This window comes from Dendropsophus ebraccatus, chromosome 3 (genome assembly GCF_027789765.1).
Source record: "Dendropsophus ebraccatus isolate aDenEbr1 chromosome 3, aDenEbr1.pat, whole genome shotgun sequence".
In the NCBI taxonomy this organism is placed as follows: Eukaryota; Metazoa; Chordata; class Amphibia; order Anura; family Hylidae; genus Dendropsophus; species Dendropsophus ebraccatus.
The window spans coordinates 169,307,608-169,332,859 of NC_091456.1; the positions used below are offsets into that span (position 1 = coordinate 169,307,608).

A 25,252-nucleotide genomic window follows, 5' to 3' on the forward strand; every position below is an offset into this window, starting at 1 on the left:
CCTCCCTTCTCCAGTCTTCTCCGGGTATGTGGATCTATAAATAGTTTATATGGGGAACATTTTATAAACGCTTTTGCATCTTATAAACTTTTGTTGAGTGTGCTCCGGACTCACAATCTTTTACTAGTTGGTAAAATTGAATGTAAACTTTCCAAAAAGTTGAGCTAAAATAAAAAAAGTTGTCTATTTGCAGTGATATCACTCAATATAAATGTCTGCTACGCATCACATCTGTTATAAGATAAATTCATCAGGCGCCTAATAGGACTGTAACATAAGTCCCCCGTCCTGGAGGACTCATTATTAGTGTTTGTGTTTCTGGCTGAGATCACTTTATAGGCGCACAAATAAACGAATGAAAACGTGTAATGAGAATCTTCCTTTACCATCTGGAGACAATTACCATAAATCAAGGGAAGATTGTCTGTAACACTATGACAGTGTTCATATGGTGCAGTTATGTTGTAGTTATCTGAGGGGGACCCAGAAATCACTATCAATAGGAACAGTATGCAAGTCTCTCAGTGCCAGGGTATATACCATGCATGTAACCGGGGGGGGGGGGAGGGGGGGCGAGGAGTCGGGGGCTCTGCATGCAAAGTGCCTAGGGCAGCATGAACTCTAAATACAGGCCTGGGTACGGGTTGACAAATCTGGGGTGGGGGCAGGGGGATATAGGGTGACCAGTCTGGGGTGAAAGGAGGGTGATACAGGGTGACCAGTAGAAGGTGGGGCAGGGGGATGACACCCATATCCAGCCTTGTACCATAGAATGACATTACAGTGGGGCTCAAGCTGGAAATGGATCAGGTATCTCTGCCTCCTAATACAAAGCTACAAACAGCAGAAAGCGGAGACAGTGGCGCCTCTGTTAAAGTGTAACTGTCATTTACATTTTTTTTGCAGAAATCAATAGTACAAGTGTTTTTAAGAAACGCTGTAATAGGTTTAATTAGACAAAAAGCTGACTCCCGCACCCCCACCCCCACACCCACACTTCTTATCTCTTCATTATCAGGTAAAGCCGTCTTCATTACAGAGGAGCAAAGTAAAGACGAGCTTGCTGTGTCCATTATAACCTATGGAGAGGGGAGGGGCCAATGGGGCTGAATAAACAGAAAGAGCAGACAAGCAGTCCGTGCAGTTTGGAGACTGTCTGTGCACATGAAATTCTGGATTTACAGGTCAGACTGCTCAGTGCTGGTCTGGGAACTTGGTGAGGTAAGATTGCAGGATGTTGTGCTGTGCTGTTTCCCTCGTGTCCTTGCTTCCTCATCCCCCTTGACCCCACCATCCTCCATATCCATAGACCATTATAGACACAGAAGTGAGGGGGAGAGGTTGTAAAATAGATTCTTTATGTGTACATATAGAAACTCTTTTGCCTAATAAAACCTATTACAGAGTTTCTTAAAATTGCTTGTACAACTGATTATTGCAAAGTGACGGTTAAAGACACTTACACTTTAAGGTGTTAAGCCACCAAATTCAAAATGGAAGGAATTTAGAAAAATATAAGTGAGCACAGTGCTGCCTGCCGAATTCTTTTCCAATGTATGGAGCAGACACCTTCATGAGGAACATGTTGGAGGTTGTAGTTTCCCTACACTGCAACAGACTGTGGGCCATTGAGGTATTTGTGTGTTAACAATCCACTATGGCCATGACCCTGTACATTCCTGTATGCTGAATTATTCTTATTATTCCTGTATTTATGGCATTTCGTCGCTCCGTTCTTCTCGCAATAAACATGTCATTTATCAGCCAGAATGTGTATGCAAAACAGCCGCCTCCTGGAAAGTCGCTCCCTATGGCTCCCATCTGTTCAGCCGCGGATCGCACCACAATAAATAATCTTGTATGAAGCAGATGGAGAGATAACACAATACAGAATACATAGCCGTTGCTAACCCGGGGGCCTATAGAGAAGGATTTGTAAGAATTGTGCTGCGTCTATGCTCAGGAATTACAGGCAGGTTATAGCATGAATGAATGAAGATCTTCTCTCCCCGGTGCCGATCACTGTTGTGGTTTTATAGAACAAGTCATTTCCTGTTTAGTAAATGCAATTCTTAGCATATTTATTTATGCTATTTTAGCTATTTTCCCTATCGCTCCTTTAGGGAAGCCACCAGGTGCTCCGAATTCCCTGCATAAATTATAACATTCTGCCTACTTAGAGTCACCACTAGGGGAGCTCAAGAGTTTACAGTATACAGTGTTAATAGAGCTCAGAGTATGCAGTAAGCTTCTCGGCTCTATCCAGAGGTTGACACAGATGGCATGGTTTTGTAATTCTGTCTGTGCAGAAGTTTCGGAGCTCTGTGTCAGCTGAATGCTTAGGTCCCCTGTTTTGAAAACATGACTTTTAAGCCAATGGAACTTTGTAAGTGTCTTAAAGGGGAACTGTCAGCAGGTTAGACGAATGTAACTTGTTGAGAGCCCCCTATAGCGCCGGGGATGCCGAAGAGGAAGGTATGTGTCTTACCTTCCTCCTCTGCGCTGGTCCCCCACTGTTAGTTGGGGTAAATTCTGTTTTGGAGTACCCTCAGTAGCACTGCCATGTCATCCGGCCTGCCCCCTACACTTATTATCATTAGAAGGGGAGGGCCAGATGATGCACCTGCATCCACTCCTGTGCTACCCTTACAAAGCCCAGTGTTAGTGGATGGGTAACGCCACTCCTGGCCATCGTGACAAGTGCCCCAGTGAAAACACCAGAGCCCACTTGCTGTTACAATCTAAGCACCCCGGGCCACAGTAATTCCTGCTCCACATGCTGCACTCCTGGTGATTCCTGCTCCACATGCTGCACTCCTGGTGATTCCTGATCCACATCCTGCACTCCTGGTTATCCCTGCTCCACATCCTGCACTCCTGGTGATTCCTTCTCCACAACCTGCACTCCTGGTTATTCCTGCTCCACATCCTGCACTCCTGGTGATTCCTGCTGCACATCCTGCACTCCTGGTGATTCCTGCTCCACATCCTGCACTCCTGGTGATTCCTGCTGCACATCCTGCACTTCTGGTGATTCCTTCTCCACATCCTGCACTCCTGGTGATTCCTGCTCCACATCCTGCACTCCTGGTGATTCCTGCTGCACATCCTGCACTTCTGGTGATTCCTGCTATACATCCTGCACTCCTGGTGATTCCTGCTCCACATCCTGCACTGCTGGTGATTCCTGCTCCACATCCTGCATTGCTGGTGATTCCTGCTATACATCCTGCACTCCTGGTGATTCCTGCTCCACATCCTGCACTGCTGGTGATTCCTGCTCCACATCCTGCATTGCTGGTGATTCCTGCTATACATCCTGCACTCCTGGTGATTCCTTCTCCACATCCTGCACTCCTGGTGATTCCTGCTATACATCCTGCACTCCTGGTTATTCCTGCTGCACATCCTGCACTCCTGGTGATTCCTGCTGCACATCCTGCACTCCTGGTGATTCCTGCTCCACATCCTGCACTCCTGGTGATTCCTGCTCCATATCCTGCACTCCTGGTGATTCCTGCTGCACATCCTGCACTCCTGGTGATTCCTGCTCCACATCCTGCACTCCTGGTGATTCCTGCTATACATCTGGCACTGCTGGTGATTCCTGCTGCACATCCTGCACTCCTGGTGATTCCTGCTATACATCCTGAACTCCTGGTCATTCCTGCTCCACATCCTGCACACCTGGTGATTCCTGCTCCACATCCTGCACTCCTGGTGATTCCTGCTCCACATCCTGCACACCTGGTGATTCCTGCTCCACATCCTGCACTCCTGGTGATTCCTGCTCCACATCCTGCACTCCTGGTGATTCCTGCTCCACATCCTGCACTCCTGGTGATTCCTGCTATACATCCTGCACACCTGGTGATTCCTGCTCCACATCCTGCACTCCTGGTGATTCCTGCTCCACATCCTGCACACCTGGTGATTCCTGCTCCACATCCTGCACTCCTGGTTATTCCTGCTCCACATCCTGCACTCCTGGTGATTCCTGCTCCACATCCTGCACTCCTGGTGATTCCTGCTCCACATCCTGCACTCCTGGTGATTCCTGCTCACATCCTGCACTCCTGGTGATTCCTGCTATACATCCGGCACTGCTGGTGATTCCTGCTGCACATCCTGCACTCCTGGTGATTCCTGCTATACATCCTGAACTCCTGGTCATTCCTGCTCCACATCCTGCACACCTGGTGATTCCTGCTCCACATCCTGCACTCCTGGTGATTCCTGCTCCACATCCTGCACTCCTGGTGATTCCTGCTCCACATCCTGCACTCCTGGTGATTCCTGCTATACATCCTGCACACCTGGTGATTCCTGCTCCACATCCTGCACACCTGGTGATTCCTGCTCCACATCCTGCACTCCTGGTTATCCCTGCTCCACATCCTGCACTCCTGGTTATTCCTGCTCCACATCCTGCACTCCTGGTGATTCCTGCTATACATCCTGCACTCCTGGTGATTCCTGCTCCACATCCTGCACTCCTGGTGATTCCTGCTTCACATCCTGCACGCCTGGTGATTCCTGCTCCACATCCTGCATGCTTGGTGATTCCTGCTCCACATCCTGCACTGCTTGTGATTCCTGCACCACATCCTGCACTCCTGGTGATTCCTGCTCCACATCCTGCACGCTTGGTGATTCCTGCTCCACATCCTGCACTCCTGGTGATTCCTGCTCCACATCCTGCACTCCTGGTGATTCCTGCACCACATCCTGCACTCCTGGTGATTCCTGCTCCACATCCTGCACACCTGGTGATTCCTGCTCCACATCCTGCACTCCTGGTGATTCCTGCTATACATCCTGCACGCCTGGTGATTCCTGCTCCACATCCTGCACTCCTGGTGATTCCTGCTCCACATCCTGCACGCCTGGTGATTCCTGCTCCACATCCTGCACTGCTGGTGATTCCTGCACCACATCCTGCATTGCTGGTGATTCCTGCTCCACATCCTGCATTGCTGGTGATTCCTGCTCCACATCCTGCATTGCTGGTGATTCCTGCTCCACATCCTGCACTGCTGGTGATTCCTGCACCACATCCTGCATTGCTGGTGATTCCTGCTCCACATCCTGCATTGCTGGTGATTCCTGCTCCACATCCTGCATTGCTGGTGATTCCTGCTCCACACCGTGGACTCCTGGTGATTCCTTCTCCACTGCTCATAGCCCTAGTGATCATTGCTTCCATTCTGTCATACCTTCTGTCTCCGTCTGCCTACTGATTTCTATTCTGTAGAACACAATCTGAGGTTACTCATCCTTAGACTCTGTGCCCCAGCCTGACCAGCGCCAAACCAGTAGCATCTGGGAGGATCCGCATCCTCAGAGACTTTATATTATGTTTGAACACTTCTGCTTCCTTTGTTTGCTCTCTTCCGCATTAATAAACATATGCAAACAGTACAGTGAGTATCATAAAACCAGAACTCTAATCCTTGGAATAAAAAAGGAGTTGTTGGAATCAACTGAAGCTTTGTATGTGTGATGTAATGATGATATATATAAGTGTGCAGCGCCCTGGCCCCTAGGGGCCACTCTGCTATACAGATGTTGTGAGGGTGCAGGAATCGGGGCAGCTGTAGGATAATGTGGTCACGGTGTAGGCACGAGGGTGCTACAGCTGGAAGCCGGGCTCCTGACCATGCGGGAATACTGGGAGTGCGATTCTTCGTGGTCCTTAGTCAGGGCACCAATGATCACACCAATGCCAAGGTTCAGAAACAACGGTAGTTGTGTATTTATTGTAACGGTGGTAACTAGTAGTAACAGTCTCTCCGGATGCAATTGGGAATAAGGCAATCTTGAATAAAGCAGAATAATGGGTGATGCTGCAATAGGCTGTGAGATTAGCGTGCTGAATAATGGGAGTAGTAGTGATACTGAAGCGGAGATGCTGGGTGGAATGAGACTTGCATTGAATACTTGCTGTTGATGATTTGAGAAGATGATGATGAGAGGAACTGAAGAATGACTGAAGAATCGACACCCAGATGAGAATCTTGAGACTTGAGACAGGAACACAGCCAGTGGACTGGAGCAGCAGAGCACAACGCAGGTCTCTCTCTTTTGCAGGGAGAGAGAGGACTAACAGACAACCTATTCCCTTGATGGTAGGGAATAGACTGAGGTAGCACAGGAAGTCACATGGTAACCCAGCCAAAAGCTCGATGACCATTGGTGTTACCATGGAAACAGGGCACAGTCACGTGACATCCAGCCATTGCATCATCACACCATTAGGCATATACAGAGGAATATGCATGAGAAGTACCATCCTTGAACACTAGGAGGCGACATAATACCTTTTGACACTGATACCTGAATTCACATGCAATAAATGACTGAAATGGCAGACCTAAATACTGAGAAGGGGGACACAATACATGCAGTTTGCAGTGGACCATAGCTTTCCAGAACAGAACTGGTTATAATAAAAGTATGAGCATGAGAAGGGCTGTTCTGGGACACTGCATACCTCCCTACTAGAAATGAGCCGACCTCGGCGAACCACAAGCTGAGGTAGATGTGGCCGAAAGAACATAGAGGACCAGGACAACAAGACAAGAGGAAGGAATTTTAGTGTGAGTGAATCTGTAGATGTGTGTTTCCCACGCTCAAGGCACAGGTGACAAGAGAAATATGAAGAAAAAGAAAACCCTAGTGGCAGGACTTCACCTAGGGGTGCCTAGGTTACAGGTAGTTAGTGCGTGGACCATCTGGCATGGAAGCCAGGACAACTTAACTGCTGGCGGGCGACCCTCCATATTCCAGTCAGTTTGACAGTAGGTTTCCTGTATAAAGTGTTACCCTACTGGAGGAGAACTGTGAAGACCTGTGTATTCCCTTGGCGTGTTTGTGAAATGTCTTGGATACCTGGAAGAGAATAGAACAAAATAATAAAAGCAAGCATACATCTGGGCGCCCATGCATACGGGTCAATCATACAACACAATTACTCAATAGGCCAAACACACGAAAGGGTATCCAAGGTGCAATATGTATGGACAAGTGTGAACGTTAAGTAAGACTATGTGTAGCAACTACTGTGTTGGGACAAGACAGAGGTGAACAAATACTGGAAACAAAAGGAAGGGAAATACAAAAGACAACAAATACTGCGAGGTCCTGAGGAGAACTGGCTCACATAACTCTGAAGGAAACCTGAGAGAAATCTGAATAAAAATCTGAGGAAAATCTGCATACAAACTGGCTCAACTAAATCTTTCCAGCTGTAGATATAATAATAATGCACCATGAGATTATGCATGGAGAAAATAGAAGATTCTTCTGAAAAATACACTTCTTAGAAAATAGACTTTCTCTGAGGCTATAGATATAAATATGTAGACTGACTTCTTTACTCAGAGGAGGAGGAAACTGTCTGACTCTGACATGAGAACATACACTGTGGGAAGAAATACTTTTTCAAAAGACACACGTTACTCTGAGACTATCTAACTGACTTGTCTGCTTACTCAGAGGTAGGAAAATATATATATAAGACTCTGACATGAATATAGACTTTTGACTACTGAAGTGCAATACTGAAGTGCAATACTGAAGTGCAATAATAAACTTCTGACAATCACATACTCTGGAAAATGCTTTAGGAAGGAATGGATAAGTGTCTCTGTGTGGTAGAGTCTCTTTAGGCAATATACACCATCGTCCATGTAAAGGCTCTGGGACAGGCACTGAAGAACAGTTTGGTCAAGGAGTGTCCATCAGCACATAGCTGGTTAGTACAGGGACTTGGTCAGGAGGACCAGGCACGAACCTTGAACGTTGCAGGAACTTTACACAGTAAACAACAACAGAACAGGAACAGTTAAGGACTTTGGTCTCTGTTTACTGGGAAGAGGCAGGAGGAACCTCATTAGGCCCCTTCTCCTTCCTCTGCTTTTCCTTCTCCCACGGATAATAGAAGCGTGGGGACCCTGGGGCAGAGGCGTTCGCAGACGCGGTGGTAACCACAACGCTGGGGGTCACTGTGGTGACGGGGGAGATGATGGGCGCAACATGGTAGGTGACTGTAGTGGTGGAGCAAGCGGCTTTAGCCACAGCAGCAGAGGCAGCAGAGCAGGCTGCGGTGGTAGCTGAACCTGGAGCCCTGGAAGCAGCAGTGATAGAACCCAACGGTTTAAAATCCTGCCAATCTTCGTTACAGTCCTCTGAGGGAGTTGGTAGGAAGGGCCGCTGTACCGGATTCTTAGGCCGGGTGACTGCTGCAGCCCATGGACCCTTCGGGGATCCCACCAGAGTATACTCAATCACTTCTCCAGGAACAAGGTTATTGAGATAGGCGGGTTGGTAGTCCCGCATTACAGCTCGTCTATTCACCAGCACTAGTAACCCAGTGTACGAATCCATGACCAGGCCGTACCCCCGTCGCTTGTCAAATTTGGTCACGGTTCCTCTCCTCCTTTCTAGGGGGGCAGCACCGGGTCGGGGCTTTTCCAGCTTGCGGATGAACAACCGCTCAGATGCAGCGTGAGATTCCAGATAGGGGGTATATGGGTGACCCCACAGCGGAGCATAATCTGGATAAGGCACACATGGAGGTGGTTCCGGTGCTAGGCCTGGTTAGGGAGAGAAGGTATCACCGGCAGTAGGGGCTGCTGTGAACTGCCGGGCAGTGGTAGCTGCTGCAGGCGCCGGGGTATCCATAGCGGGCGCAGCTTTAGTAACAGGCGGCAGCAGGGACAGCGCCTGTCGGATCTCCTCGGCCAACTTAAGGATGGCTGGCTCATCCCGAAACACCCACTGAGGTAAGGGAGGTGACCTAGGTCCCGGGAGCCGCCAGGGGCTTGTGAAGCAGGAGGCCTTGGAGTTTCTTCCCTTGCTAGGGACGGGGACAGGGGCCCACGGAGTGTCAGTACTCACTCTGAAATCGCAGTCAGGCGAAGTGGATCCCCCAGTCAAGAAGGCCAAGTCCGAGTCGCTGGAGCGCCCTAGCTCCGGAGAGAGGCTGGGGTTCGGAGAGGAGTCCTCGCTTTGCTGGCCGAGATCCGGGCTGGAAGCTCGACTGGGACCGGCAGTGTCTGATGCGGCGGACCCCCAGCTGGAGTCGTCATCGGACGGGAGTGGGACCAGCAGGCAGGCCGGATCCAGTTCAGGCAGACTGGCAGGCCGCATAGGCAGAGTAGCGGTAGCAGCCGCACACGCAGGTCGCCATCTTGCTGCACTCTGACCGGATCTTGTAGCATGAAGGGGAGGAGCAGAGGGCTGGAGGATCAGGTTCCAGAGTCTGCCCGGTAACAGTGACGTCATCTGGCGCAGGCAGCCAATCAGGAGCAGTCAATGCAAAGTCTATGGCGCCGGGCGATTCCCGCGCTTTGGCAGCATGGCAATTAACCCCCTCCTCTCCGGGGTATGGCGCAGTTAGAAATTGGAGAAGACAGCGGCCATCTTGTGTACAGTCTAGGGCCCTGAGCGCCTCGATTACCCCCATAGTGATATAGCAAAGTCTCTTTGGGGTTGCGGCAGAGTCTTGGGGCACACAATGTAAACGATATCCTGTTCGTGACGCCAAATGCAGCGCCCTGGCCCCTAGGGGCCACTCCGCTATACAGATGTTGTGAGGGTGCAGGAATCGGGGCAGCTGTAGGATGTAGTGGTCACGGTTTAGGCACAAGGGTGCTACAGCTGGAAGCCGGGCTCCTGACCATGTGGGAATACTGGGCGTGCGATTCTTCGTTGTCCTTAGTCAGGGCACCAATGATCACACCAATGCCAAGGTTCAGAAACAACGGTAGTTGTGTATTTATTGTAATGGTGGTAACTAGTAGTAACAGTCTCTCCGGATGCAACCGGGAATAAGGCAATCTTGAATAAAGCAGAATAATGGGTGATGCTGCAATAGGCTGTGAGATTAGCGTGCTGAATAATGGGAGTAGTAGTGATACTGAAGCGGAGATGCTGGGTGGAATGAGACTTGCATTGAATACTTGCTGTTGATGATTTGAGAAGATGATGATGAGAGGAACTGAAGAATGACTGAAGAATCGACACCCAGATGAGAATCTTGAGACTTGAGACAGGAACACAGCCAGTGGACTAGAGCAGCAGAGCACACGCAGGCCTCTCTCTTTTGCAGGGAGAGAGAGGACTAACAGACAACCTATCCCCTTGATGGTAGGGAATAGACTGAGGTAGCACAGGAAGTCACATGGTAACCCAGCCAAAAGCTCGATGACCATTGGTGTTACCATGGAAACAGGGCACAGTCACGTGACATCCAGCCATTGCATCATCACACCATTAGGCATATACAGAGGAATATACATGAGAAGTACCATCCTTGAACACTAGGAGGCGACATAATACCTTTTGACACTGATACCTGAATTCACATGCAATAAATGACTGAAATGGCAGACCTAAATACTGAGAAGGGGGACACAATACACGCAGTTTGCAGTGGACCATAGCTTTCCAGAACAGAACTGGTTATAATAAAAGTATGAGCATGAGAAGGGCTGTTCTGGGACACTGCAAGTGATTACACTCGGCATGGGTTGGGATGATCCCTGACTTGTCCTCTCTAAGTGTGCGTTCAGCACTGCATAGTGTGTAGAAGTGCTGCTTTCAAGAAACAAGTGCTAAGGTGTCTCATGTGCGTCTGTCCTCTACAGAGACCAAAGCAAGACTCCACAGGGGACCTGGCATAAGCCAGGGCCCTACTTGGCTACTGCAGGGACCGTTCTGGTTTGTGTCCTCCCTCTACCAAAGCCAGAGTAAGACTCACTAAGATGTGGCTACACTTCCTCTCCCCATGTGACATCCTTCTACAGCATCTGTAATTGGGTGGGTGAGGAGAGAGTGCAAGAGAAAGAGAAGGATAGAGATAAGTATAAAAGAGAAAGATCTCCCATTGCTGCCCATCACCTGCCCCATACAATACCTACAGCTGTGCAATACTTAGGTACACAATATACATACTACCTACATCTAGTGGCAAAATTTAGGTACTACTTCATTACCACTTTTACTTTGAAGTAGACTTTTGCAAGGGGTGTAAAGACAAGAAATACCTTGCTAAACTTTAAGCAGGGGCAACTACTAAAGGGTCCACAACCTTTCTACGTCTGGGGTGTCCATCTTCTTCAAGTCTATTCTCAGGAAGTTCTTCAACTCACCAGAACCAGGTGTCCAAGCCCGGGGTCCATGTTCCTGGATCTGGAACTCTGTGATCTCTTCCGGCAAGAGGTGCCATTTTCCAAAGTATGAGTACATGTTTTTTTCTATCAAGATTCAAGTCCTAAAGTTTCTTTGACAGAGCTCTGCATTGCCTAGACAGGTCCCCCCTCCCCCCTAGCGGTGCTCCAGCAAAAATCTTTTTCTTTCAAATAAACTGGTTTCAGAAAGTTATATAGATTTATATTTTCCTTCAATCATATTGAGGCGCAAACCGCTCACTCTACACTTGTGCAAAAGCATTGAACTGTAATGTCACTTTAAGAACTGTTCCAGTAAAGTATCCTAGATAACACCAAGGACTACACCTACAACCTTTTAACGGGCATGTATCTTGAACTCAGAGAGGGCATATACTCCTCAGGCCCCATGTCAAAGCTGCATCGGTACCTCAACTAGCCCTAGCTGGCACCCCTGGGCAACCACAGTTGGGCCCCTCTAGCCTAGATACAAGACAACATACCATTGAATATGAAGGATACTGGTTCTGTATGGCATCCTGCAGCACATTCACTCTCAGATGTGGTAGCTAGGACATAGACATGAAGGTGCCATATTTCCCTTTGAAGTACCATAGGCCTTGGTGCAAAAAGGGGGGGGGGGCACATAAGAGGGCAGCAGTATCATAAATGGCATATGATAGGTGAGACCATAATCACACATTGCGTTTTTCAAAATAATTTGCATTTTTATTTAATTTTTTCTATAAAAAAGTAAGCATGACCCTCTATTCATAACTGTTTAACTGAATCCCAAACCTGGAGAGATGGACGTCTGCAGAAATCACAAACATTAGACTATAAGAAGGAGACGTTACTAGATGTAAAATCAATTCTTGTTCCGCTTCCAGCTCTTAATAACACCTGACCGTCCACTATTAATAACATCTGCTTAATGAGGTTATGTGTAAACGCTGTTACCTGGATACGGACGCCTTTTAATAAAACTTAATAAGTCTCCCGGCTTACCCACAATGCAGCTGTTTGCCCTTGGCTCCATTTGGAGATATCACCATAAGTTTAATGTAATTTGATAGAAAAATGAGTGCGGTAGGCAGGAGCCTTTACATACAACTCATTGGGAAAGCCTTCAGACCTTTTCACTTTTTTGTACATGATGTTATGTTGTGGCCTTGTGCTAAAAATATCTATTTTACTCCATCAATCAAGAGAAGGTCAACATGTGAGATTTTTTTGGAAATTTATTAAAAAAGGAAAAATTTAAATTTGACCTGGAGCTGATAATGATATTACAGCAAAAACTATGAGGAGGAAAGAACTGCATGTAAAGCTCAAAGATAGCACAGTGTGGGGGGGGGGGGGGGGGGGGGGGGAGAAGAAGACAAAAAAAATATTATGATACACTGAAAATTCTCAAGAGCTCAGTGGCCTCCGTAATTCTTACATGAAAGAAGATGGAACAACCAGGACTCTTCCTAGAGAGGAGAGAAGGTCCTTGGTAAGAGTGGTAACTGATAATACAATGATCACTAGGACTGAGCTCCAAGGATCCTGTGTGCAGATGGGAGAAACCTCCACAAGGTCACCATCACTGCAGACCCCACCAATCTGGGCTTTATGGGCAGAAAGAAGTTGCTCCTCAGGAACAAATACATTAAACCCACTGGAAGTTTACACAGACAGCAATAATGGCCATGATTAATATGAACTTTTTGTTGTGTGAACATAGCCTAAGACTGTGAGAAACAAGATTCTCAATTATAACAAGATTCTCAATTATAACCGTCATGTCTGGAGTAAACTAGGCATTGTCCATCACCTGCTCCATACAATCCCTACAGTAAGGAGACCAAGCACTGCCCATCACCTGCCCCATACCATCCCTACAGTGAGGAGGAGACCAGACACTGCCCATCACCTTCCCCATATCATTCCTACAGTGAGGAGGAGACCTGGCACTGCCCATCACCTGCCCCTACCATCCCTACAGTGAGGAGACCAAGCACTGCCCATCAACTGCCCCATACCATCCCTACAGTGAGGAGACCAAGCATTGCCCATCACCTGCCCCATACCATCCCTACAGTGAGGAGGAGACCGGGCACTGCCCATAACCTGCCCCATACCATCCCTACAGTGAGAAGGAGACCGGGCACTGCCCATCACCTGCCCCATACCATCTGTACAGTGAGGAGGAGACCGGGCACTGCCCATCACCTACAGTGAGGAGGAAACCAGGCACTGCCTATCACCTGCCCCATACCATCCCTACAGTGAGGAGGAGACCAGGCACTGCCCATCACCTGCCCCATACCATCCCTACAGTGAGGAGGAGACCAGGCCCTGCCCATCACCTGCCCCATACCATCCCTACAGTGAGGAGGAGACCAGGCACCGACCATCACCTGCCCCATACCATCCTTACAGTGAGGAGGAGACCAGGCACTGCCCATAACCTACCTCATACCATCCCTACAGTGAGGAGGAGACCAGGCACTGCCCATCACCTGCCCCATACCATCCTTATAGTGAGGAGGAGACCGGGCACTGCCCATCACCTGCCCCATACCATCTCTACAGTGAGGAGGAGACCAGGCAGTGCCCATCACCTGCCCCATACCATCGCTACAGTGAGGAGGAAACCAGGCACTGCCTATCACCTGCCCCATACCATCCCTACAGTGAGGAGGAGACCAGGCACTGCCCATAACCTACCTCATACCATCCCTACAGTGAGGAGGAGACCAGGCACTGCCCATCACCTGCCCCATACCATCCCTACAGTGAGGAGGAGACCAGGCACTGACGATCACCTGCCCCATACCATCCTTATAGTGAGGAGGAGACCGGGCACTGCCCATCACCTGCCCCATACCATCTCTACAGTGAGGAGGAGACCAGGCAGTGCCCATCACCTACCTCATACATCCCTACAATGAGGAGGAGAGCAGGTACTGCCCATCACTTGCCCCATACCATCCCTACAGTGAAGCATGATTGCCAAGAGGCTTCACCTAAGTACTGGGTAACTGCTCTCAATATGGAGCGTGAATACTGTAGTTTTTCCTTTGCAAATACAGATTTCTTCAATTCTGTTCTCTTATTGTTATGTGGAATCGGATGCAGAATGATGAAGGGAGCTTGATTTAATTTTTTATGTTAGCAAGGTCGCAACATAACAAAATATGAAAGGCTCTGAAGACTAAAAAGAGTTGTAGTGTATCCCAACAGCCTTAAAGTATCAGATAGGCCCATGACTCCTCACGTACGTCCTCACAGCCACTGCTGCCCTCCCTCCCACACATATATAATGGCACCTTCACTTCTGCTTTACCAGGATCCACAATGGCTTCTTCTTACATCCTCAGCAATGACCATAAGAAGTGCATGCTCCCAATCCATTGGGAGGAAATACCCGGCATACTTATCCTTCCTCTATATAGTTATTTGCTTTACCATAGTGAACTGCTATGAACACACCAGAGGCCAATTACATTTTATAGAGCACTGAAGCCCAATATATACGGAGCAATAAAACTTCAATAGGATTTTCCACAAGTCCAAACATTACAAGTTTTATATAGTGACTTGGGCCCCATATTATATTACATTATATTTGGCAGACGTGCCCTCCAGGAGTATGGAGTCAGGAGCAGTAGCAATGAACAGTGTTATTTTATGATGGTATCTGGCACAGTAATTGGGTTTCTCCGCAGAATATAACTGAACCAAGATATAGCAAAGATGTGACTGAACTTACAGATTTGGGGAATACTACGAGAGTTTTTGGACACATTTGCACTGATTTTATTTGGAATCTTGAATTTATTAAATGGTAAATGAAGAAACTTGTAAAATTGTAAATTCTGTACCATATCCTGGCTGCAGAGTCTGTGTAACTCCTTCACATAGCTGGTTGTGATGCTGCTGGAGTTAAGTGGCAATACATAGATTGTACTGTAAAGGAGCAGGGACTCCTGTCAATTTGTCCTGTTCCTTACTCCTGCCTTTGGCCAGGACAGGCTAGTCACTATTTATTGATTAGTAGATAAAATCAAAGCTCCTCTCCTCCCCCTTGCTTGAACAGTGACCTCTGCACACAGTGGCGTAGCTACCATGGAGGCAGGCCACACAGCAGCTATGGCGCCCGTGCAGCAGGGGGGCCCAGACATCCCCTGGCATAGCGTGTCTCTATGGTATGGCAAAAGCAACCCCCCTGGACGGCATGGCTCTCACAGCATCCCAGCCCCCACCCTCACCTACCCCAGGATACAGCTCTAGTCATTTTCTATGGCCATCGGACTCACCTCTGTTCATTTACATAATAAGCACAGCAGCAATTTCTATGTGACGGGACTGGCATCCAGAGCGAGAACGCCAGTAGATAGTCACTATCCCATGTTGTATCCTGGAGTGGGTGAGTGGGTCCTGGACTGCTGTTAGAGCCCCCTAGACACTAGGATTCATGGGGCCCATACTGTGTTTTGCTATGGGGCCCCATGAATCTCTGTTACGTCCCTGTCTGCCCCTGTCTGCACCAGTCACAGAGCATGTCCACAATTCTTAAAAAACTCTTCTATAGAAGACAAGATAATATATAAAGTTTACAGCCCACCTTCCCCTGTCCTGCATAGTGACCGTCCTCTACACAGGTCATATCCATACCACTCAACACCAACAGGAGCTGCCAGTATGTAGCTTCTTGTAGTTCATGTAACCGCTATAAGATTATATTCCTAAATGTTGGTAAAAGAAGCACAGACAAGATGGCCGCCACCCCCCGATATTCATTTGCAGAAATACAATATAAGAATCTTTGATTAGAAATAAACCACATAATAATAAATAATCAGTACATTTAAAAACTAAATTTAGATGTATTATTTTGTATAATTATTATTGTGCATTTTTATTATTGTTCTTATTATGCATTATTAGTAATAATATTTTTATTACTTTTTTTATTGTATTTTTATTAGCATTGTTGTTATTCTGATTATTTCACACAGCTAAAAGTAAGTAATAATATTTTATAAAACTACAACAAAAAGCTGTAGAATATTTCCCTGGTTGTAGCCTCCGGCAGTATTCTCGGCGTGATGTCAGAATGAAAGTACAAGACACCCTGAGCCAGGTCGCTCTCTCCTTCCACTAGAACATATTCTATTCCTCGGCTTTAATCTGAGCGCTCATTAATGTCACGCTTCCATAAATCTCCACATTCCTACATGATAGCGGTAACCGGGATAAAAGAGTGGTCCCCATAAAATGTCTCTAGTAAAGTTCAGTGAAGCCTGCAGAGGATGCGAGGACAGTCACATATGTTATCTCTATGTCCTCCACGTAGGGGGACGGTTGCACAACGCAGCCGCCCCTCAATAAGCATATACCTAAAGACACGCGTCATAGTGTCTCCGGATCTGTCGTGTACATTCTGTTCCCATTATTTGCCACAGCTCGCTATAATTGACACGACTCCCATCACCTTACACGTGTATGATTCATGACACGGCCTGAAACGCGTGGGATAAGATGGAGATCTGATCAAACATGTCACAGTGATTGAACAGAGAATTTTATTATTATTTTTCTTCTTCTTAGACTAATATAACATGAAGGTTCTATAACATCATATACCGTAACACTTACACAATAATGTGTATAAAAGTCATAAGCGGTGTGGATCAGGCGATCAGTGGTGGCCTGGCTTCTGGGAACCCCACAAGTGCTATGTTCCCTGTGTTTTTTATACAGCACAGATGCTGTATAACAGTGCTATGCCTGGTGCTGCAATTTCCCCATTCAGGTGAATCAGACCCCCCACAGATCTTGTTTTCAGGAATAAGAATACCCATCAAGAGATAACATTGGAAGGAAGGAGTCCCTTATATAGTTCTTCATATCTATCTATCTATCTATCTATCTATCTATCTATCTATCTATATCTATCTATCTATATCTATCTATATCTATCTATCTATCTATCATCTATTATCTATCTATCTATCTATCTATCTATTATCTATCTATCTATCTATCTATCATCTATTATCTATCTATCTATCTATCTATCTATCTATCTTCTATCTATCTATCTATCTATCTATCTATCTATCTATCTATCTATCTATCATCTATTATCTATCTATCTATCTATCTATCTATCTATCTATCTATCTATCTGTCTATCTCAGATATATTGGATACACACACTAGCAGACAATGTGGTAGGGTGTACCCTGTATGGGGGCTCATTTTATATGATCTGTTGTTTTGGATCCTTTAGATTGGCACTCTATTACTGCAGCCTGGCTATGGCAGTGAGTAGCAATAGATCATTCACTTTAGCCACAGCGGCCTAGTACAGGCCCTGGGTTGCCATGGCAATAAATCAGCTCCCTGCAATCATGTTGCCCTATACAACCAATGATGCACATTTACACTGCTGCCAGCTCCCAAGCCCACTACATACATCCTTAATGACACCATTATGTACCAGTACGTCATGGTGAGTTTAGGGGTTAATAGAGGAGGGGGGGGGGGGAATCAATACACCAACACAGTCTATAGAAAGTGGAGGAGTACTTGCAGTAGCATAAATATAGATACGTTCATAGAGAAATAGAGGCAATGTGGCACTTGCTAAATTTTCCACGTTTTTCTTTATTACACCATCTTTACAGCCAGTGATACAAGGTACAAATCGGCAACGAACATTTCACGCTAGCTAGCGTGAAACGTTCGTTGCCGATTTGTACCTTGTATCACTGGCTGTAAAGATGGTGTAATAAAGAAAAACGTGGAAAATTTAGCAAGTGCCACATTGCCTCTATTTCTCTATGAACGTATTGGACATTGTTTGCTGAGAGGCGTAGAGCACGGCTATTACCACGCGAGTATCCAGAGAGACTCTATCAGCCGGGATCTCCTACACAGCGGTGAGTGGATAGTGCCGATACCCACTTCTATGAACTGTGTTGTTCGAGCATAAATATAGAGCCTAACCTTATCTGTGTGTACATGATATAGAGTTATAGTGCCAATACACTTTATACTCAAGTCCAGCACCCAGCGGTGGATTTGTCAGACAGAATAAGGTGTATGGGGAACTTCCGATAGATGGAGATAGGAAATAGATTTTAAAGTGAACCTGTGAGCCCTGAGAGTGGGCCAGAAACCTTCCTACCCCAGGATACAGCTCTATTAATTTCCTATTCACCTCTGCTCATTTGCATAAGGAGCACGGCAGAAATTTCTATGCGACAGGACTAGCCCCCAGAGCAGGAACGCCAGGAGAGGGCAACTATCCCAGGCTGTATCCTGGGATGAGTTCTGAACTGATGTTAATGCTGACAGGTTCCCTTTAACTTCCTGACATCATTGTTTTAAGAGGCATAAGCTGGCCCCAGAGGAGTCTGGCTATGGCTTACCCCTCTCCTCCCCATAGAGAACACAGGAATGTTCAACTGAATTCCTCCCCATCAATAATAAGAAGAAGATGACTCTGCTCATTCTGTTCCAGTCTACACAGAAAAACTGATATGTAAGCTGCAGAAAACAGGAAGTGTCAGCCTATTGTTTTTTAGTGGTCAGTGTACAAACTACAACCTTAGGCTATGTTCACACAACTGTATTCAGCTGCGTTTAAAATGACACCCGTCATTTTGTCAAAAATCAACAGGAGACAGCACTTCAAAGTGCAAAACGTGATGCTTTAATTCACATCCTACTTCCGCAATGTTTCGGCTGGTTCTCAGCCTTTCTCAAGCGCTTGAGAAAGGCTGAGAACCAGCCGAAACGTTGCGGAAGTAGGATGTGAATTAAAGCATCACGTTTTGCACTTTGAAGTGCTGTCTCCTGTTGATTTTTGAGATTCTATATCTGGAAGGAGGGGTCCTGTCTGGTGAGACGAGCACTCTATATCTACTCTTGCTATTGTTGACTTTGGCCTGTGCTGTTCCCTTGGACTGTTTTTGCATCCGTCATTTTGTGTCTAAAATAACGGACGTCATTTAGCTGTCTGGCCTCCCCTTAGTGCAATTACGACTGTTGGTACATTACTCTACTTTGGGGTTACTAATTGCACTATGGGTGCAGCTTTAATTGAAAAGTCAATTGAATTTAATAGACAAAAGGAAAACCGTGTGTGAACAACTAATAAAAAACGTCCGCTGTTTGCAAAAGACATCCAAAAATAATGATCATGTTCATTATTTTGCCGTCCGCGGTAAAAACGTCCGCTATTTAACCCTTAGAGGACCCGGCCAATTTCAATTTTTGCATTTTCGTTTTTTCCTTCTAGTGTTTAAAAGGCCATAGCACTTCCATTTTTTCACCTAGAAACCCACATGAGCCCTTATTTTTTGCGCTACTAATTGTACTTTGCAATGACAGGCTGAATTTTTGCATAAAGTACACTGCAAAACCAGAAAAAAATTCAAAGTGTGGTGAAATTGAAAAAAAAAAATGCATTTCTTTTATTTGGGGGGTTTGTGTTTTTACGCCATTCGCCCTGGGGTAAAACTGACTTGTTGTGCATGTTTTTCAAGTCGTTACGATTAAAACGATATGTAACATGTATAACTTTTCTTTTATCTGATGGCCTGTAAAAAATTCAAACCATTGTTAACAAATATATGTCACTTAAAATCGCTCCATTCCCAGGCTTATAGCGCTTTTATCCTTTGGTCTATGGGGCTGTATGAGGTGTAATTTTTTGCGCCATGATCTGTACTTTCTATCGGTACCTTGATTGCGCATATGCGACTTTTTGATCGCTGTTTATTAAATTTTTCTGGATTTGATGCGACCAAAAATGCGCAATTTTGCACTTTTGGGATTTTTTTGCACTTATGCCATTTACCGTGCGAGATCAGTAATGTGATAAATTAATAGGGCGATTACAGACGCGGCGATAGCAAACGTTTATTTATTTATTTATTTGTTTATTTTTATTTATAACCTGTGAAAAAGGGGGTGATTCTGACTTTTATTAGGGGAGGGGGCTTTTTACTTACAACATCACTTTTATTTTTACTTTTACACATATACTAGAAGCCCCCCTAGGGGACTTCTAGTATATACACTTTGATCTCTCATTGAGATCTTTGCTGTATAGTTATACAGCAAAGATCAATGAGATCGGCACTCGTTTACTTTCGGCTGCTGCAGCCGAAAACAAACGAGTGCCGAGCCGGGGACGACGCCATCTTGGAGAGGTCCCCGGCCGGCATGAGGTACAGCGATCGCACCCACTAGACACCAGGGAAGTGCTGCAGCCGGTAATCGGAGGCAGCTGTCATCTTTGACAGCTGCCTCCGATTACCTGATTAGCGGGCACGACAATCGGACCATGCCCGCTAATAGCCGCGATCCCGGGCTACATGCGGCACCCGGGATCGCGGCGGTTCAGAGTGCGGCCGCCGCGCGGCCCCGCTCTCAATGCGGGGAGGCGGCCCTGGACGTACGGGTACGTCCAGGGTCGCCTAAGGGTTAATACATTGTGTGCATTGGACGTCCGTCTTTCTATAGACTTCAATGCATTGCCATTACAGTCAGTTAAATTGTAGTAATAACAGACATTTTTTTTAAATATCAAAATTGGCCGCATTTTCTCTATTTTCGATGTTGTGTGAACATAGCCTTACAAAGATTTTTTATTTTTAGAATGTAGGACGAACCCTGAAACAAACTTGGAGGAAACCAAGGCAAGCCGGATGAGAATATACACCCACAACAGTATACAAGAGTGTGCCTTCTTATTGTGCGGCACCTAGAAGACCTTTTTGCATTCTTGTGACTGGGCCAACTGGCAGAGAAGTTCCTGAAATATTCACTTCCCAAGCCAACAATGTCCCGTTTTATTTTGGGACTAAATCTGCAAGGAGGGAAACTTTCCACCATTTCCTGCTGTTTATCTCATGTATTTATTACAATTAAATTTAGAGGCTTCAAATTAATCCCAAAATGATTGTCCTGCATGTAGAAGGGGCAGGATAAGTGATATCTGATTCTAATCTGAAACATCGAGTCCTGTGCTATGTACCGGAATCTCTACGCCGTTCACATTGTGGTAAAAATGTTGTTTTACTAAAATTGCTCATTTGAAGCTGTAAACTCATTAGGGACCATACGGATGGTTCTGGAAGAAAAAACACTAAAGGGAGTGCCGGCGTATTCTGTTACAGAGAACAGCGGGTCCACCCATTCCAATATACTTCAACATTTCGTTCTTTGGTGGGATTTTAATGGATACCTGTGACGGATACAATATAGTGTGAACATAGCCTAAGCATTTCTCTCCACCATTTTTCTCCTCGCTGCAGGAGACAGATTCTGTAGCATTATGCTGCCAGGCTATTGTTGTATTTATCATGTCCCTAGTGTATCACACATTACTTTTCAATGAGCTGTTTTACTGAAACACAGTGACTCCTGATGCTAGGATTCAGTGAAACAACTGCACATTTTACAGAATAGCTCTAGTGCAAAAATCCAACAATCATACACAGACAATATCGACTTTACACCTGAAAGTAACAGTGGTTATTGTCCGTTTAAAAATACTTCTAAGCTACTTATTTTTAAGGCACTTTGGCCAATCAGCATCATTTCCAAGTAAGAGAACAATAGATGCCAGGGGGACTTTGAGCAGATTATCCAACCTTTGACTAGAACAAGGTTGTAAAATATAAAACCTATGTTTGCTTGCACTGTGTACTGGCAATGGTCACATTCCTTGGAGCCATTTTACATTTTTTGGAAAAAAAACTTCTAGGCTTATAAAAAGGTTTAGCCTACCAAGGACACACACCGAGCTCAGGCTTCTCTTTTTGGCTTCTTGTTACACTTCAGGAACACTTGACTTAAAAGACAGGTTCAGGGGCCCTAAAGAGGAAAGCACTTCTCTTCACTTGGAGGCAAATCTTGATTTTAAATCAAATCTGTACCAGTCTCCACTCAAACCGCCGGTACCATTTTCTAGCCTTCACCATGGCGTGTCAGGTCGCATGGTCTGCCTTTCTTCTAGGGCCACTATTAGGCGGAGTATCAATGAGGCGGGACCAAGAGCATCTGTACCCTAGACCTGCAGCACTTTTATCCAGCCCAGGGGCGGACTAAAAAAGAAGAAAGGTGGAAAGTGAGGTGCTGCAGGCCTAAGGCACACATGCTCGATGCCCTGCCTCATTGATGCCTCACCGCGCCACTGGAATAAAACTTGTTTTTAGACACAATACCAGGCCCCAGAAGAAAAGCAGACCCCAAGACCGGACATGGCATGGTGCATGCTAGAAAACGGTATTAGTGGTTTGGGTGGCGGTACAGATTCGCTTTAACTATACAGTGATGGCTGAAGATCACACACAACTCAATGTGTTGCTGAGCACTGTAGATTTCACTCAATAGTTGAAATAAATCTTGTGCCTTAAGGAATTTAAATTTATTTTTCACAGCTCCATACACTTCCAAGTCATTGGGTTCATTCATTCTCATAGCTGACCTCTTTGTCCATTGCAGCGACCTACTATGATTGACCACAGTGTATGTTTCCCACAATTATCTGGGTCATTTTCATCATAATAGTATAGTAATAACTGACTAATACACAGATGATGATATTTATAAGATTTATTATAATCCAGTAACAACAGTGTTTGATATCCTGCCTGTCGTAACACTTTGTATTGGGTTTACTTTGTGAACTTCCAGCCAAATCAGATATAGATTTATTTACATAATCATCTGTTCTGACAATTATTTCATCTCTTTCTCTCAGTGGATCGTATGATGTGATTTCCCCAGGGTCAACATCTGCTCTGGATGCCTTTGCGATCTGAAAGAAGCTTGTCGTAAAGCCAAGTGAATGCTCAAAGTCATTGAAGACAAGTTTTAGCCCCTTTGAGTGCAAGAGTAGTTGGTCTCTATCCCTATAAGAATACTTCTGCTGGCAGGTCAACTGGAAATTCGTATCTAAGACACTCTGGCTGAGAACAGAAGACCAGTAGATGCCAGGGGGCCCTTGAGCAGCAGAATATCCAACCCTGGACTCGAAGAAGGTTATAAAATGTAGAACATATGCTTGCTGCATGGACTGACAATGATTGACAATGGTGATTTTGCTTGGATTAACAGTGAACATACAATTTTTTTAAAGCTTTAGCCCTACTGGCCACTGGGGAGAATGGGGTAAAGCTTTGGCCTTGCCACTGGTTTACCTCCAGGCCAAATAAGGGATATATAAAGTACCATCAGCATCATTCCTTAATATCCTTAATATAAGTTACTGTATACAGGGTTTTCTTGTCCAGGATGGTAGATGCCTTTGGGGCTTCCCTAGACACCAAGCGCCCTATCATATATAGAAAGCCTGGGGTCTGAATTTTTAGGAGAACTGGTTTGAGATCTTATATTAATCTAAGAAAAGTCCCTCTGACTTTTCTTTATACTCTGCAAAATGCTATTGCCACATTATTCTAAGGAGCCCGAAGGTCCTGGCGTTCTGGTCACCACCAATTAGTAAACAATGGGGACTTATATATTGTTTTCACAATTTTTAACCTTTAATTCTTTAGAATAACAGTACATTTCCAAGTTTCCCTTCCTTTAGATCTATGGTAATCTAGTTCTAAGGTAACCGAGACTTCCAGCCTTGTTTGTGCTTCATCTCAGAAGAAGTCAGACATTGGCTTTAGGCTTACATAAAATTAGATAAACCGCTGCAGTAAAACAAAAGTTGCAAGAAGAATTATACAAAGCCAAGAAGTGAATCGATGACATTTATCAGGAACTGCCGAGACCTTCCAACTTCCTGGAGAATTGCCGCAAAATTTATGTCAAAGCTAAAGAAACACTTAAAAGACTAACAGCAACAAATCCAATAGAAAAGAAGCTTTATTGCTGCATTAAAATGCTATGCTACCGATATAAAAGTAACTGAAAGCGGTGCTGAATCAGGAAAACATGGCCACTTTCTTCTAGAAACAGAGCATTTCCTGTCCACAGGTTGTGATTGATATTACAGCACAAACCTCATTCAATTTAATGGAGCTGCAATACCAGACACGTCCTAAAGACAGAGGTGGCACTGTGTATAAAAGAAAAATGGACATCAGCAAGTAAACAGCATGGCCACTCATCATTGGTGGTTCAGGGTTCAGATCGGCTTCCCGCAAAGAGATCTCAGGGAGACAATCTGCTGTTATGCTAGCCCAAAGCCTTTTGAAGGCCTCCATGACTGTCATCTGCTCTTATAGTCTGACTATGGCAGACTGTACAAGCAAATATCGGATAAATATATTCAATGCATTGCAAAAGCAATTCAATTATTAGTCCTCTAAGTGGGCTTAAAGGGGTACTCTGACGACTCCTCTTTGACTCTTTGTACCAAAGAATAAAAGCAATTTTCTATGTTCCAGAAGGACAGACAGATATATAGAAGGTACCATGTGTCTCCTTGTTCTAACAGAATCTAACAGTGTCAGCAGTTCAGAGCGTGAATTACAGATAAATGGAACTGCACCCAAACATCCAAAAATTACCACCAGATCCATTACTCTGGAATCAGGATAGAGACTATTCCAGCAGTCACCTCAGTACTTAGAACACAAGAAAAACTGTAGCAGTAGGACTACTGCTTTATATAACACTACCAGGGACTTTACTATCAAACCTTTGGCTCCACTAGACCACCGGTAACTACAGCATATACTCACCACTACTTTATTCAAGGTATTCTTCCCACCCTGGAACCTTTATGCCTCTTAAAAAATATGGCACATCGTATACCTGCCTTCTTTTCTTAAAGGGAACCTGACACCATGAAAATGCTTTGTAAATTATAGGCATCATGTTAAAGAGCAGGAAGAGCTGAGCAGATTTATATATATCAATGTAGGAAAATATTCAATAAAACTTGTGACTAACATAACTCAAAGATAGGACCGCCCACTGGACTCTTAAGCACGGAAAGGTCAGGGATTTCAATCAAGAAGTAAAAGATAGTTGTGAATATTTCCCCACAAACATTATATATATATATATATATATATATATATAAATCTGCTCAGCTCCTCCTTCAC

General features: G+C 45.4%; 1 long non-coding RNA gene across 1 annotated transcript; it reads left to right on the forward strand.

The window, feature by feature from the left end:
* The first annotated feature begins 17,566 nt into the window (after positions 1 to 17,566).
* Positions 17,567 to 24,529, forward strand: LOC138787461 (uncharacterized). Its single transcript, XR_011362381.1, has 3 exons — positions 17,567 to 17,682; positions 20,841 to 21,246; positions 22,951 to 24,529. It is a non-coding gene; the product is annotated as an uncharacterized lncRNA (long non-coding RNA).
* The last annotated feature ends 723 nt before the right edge of the window (positions 24,530 to 25,252 follow it).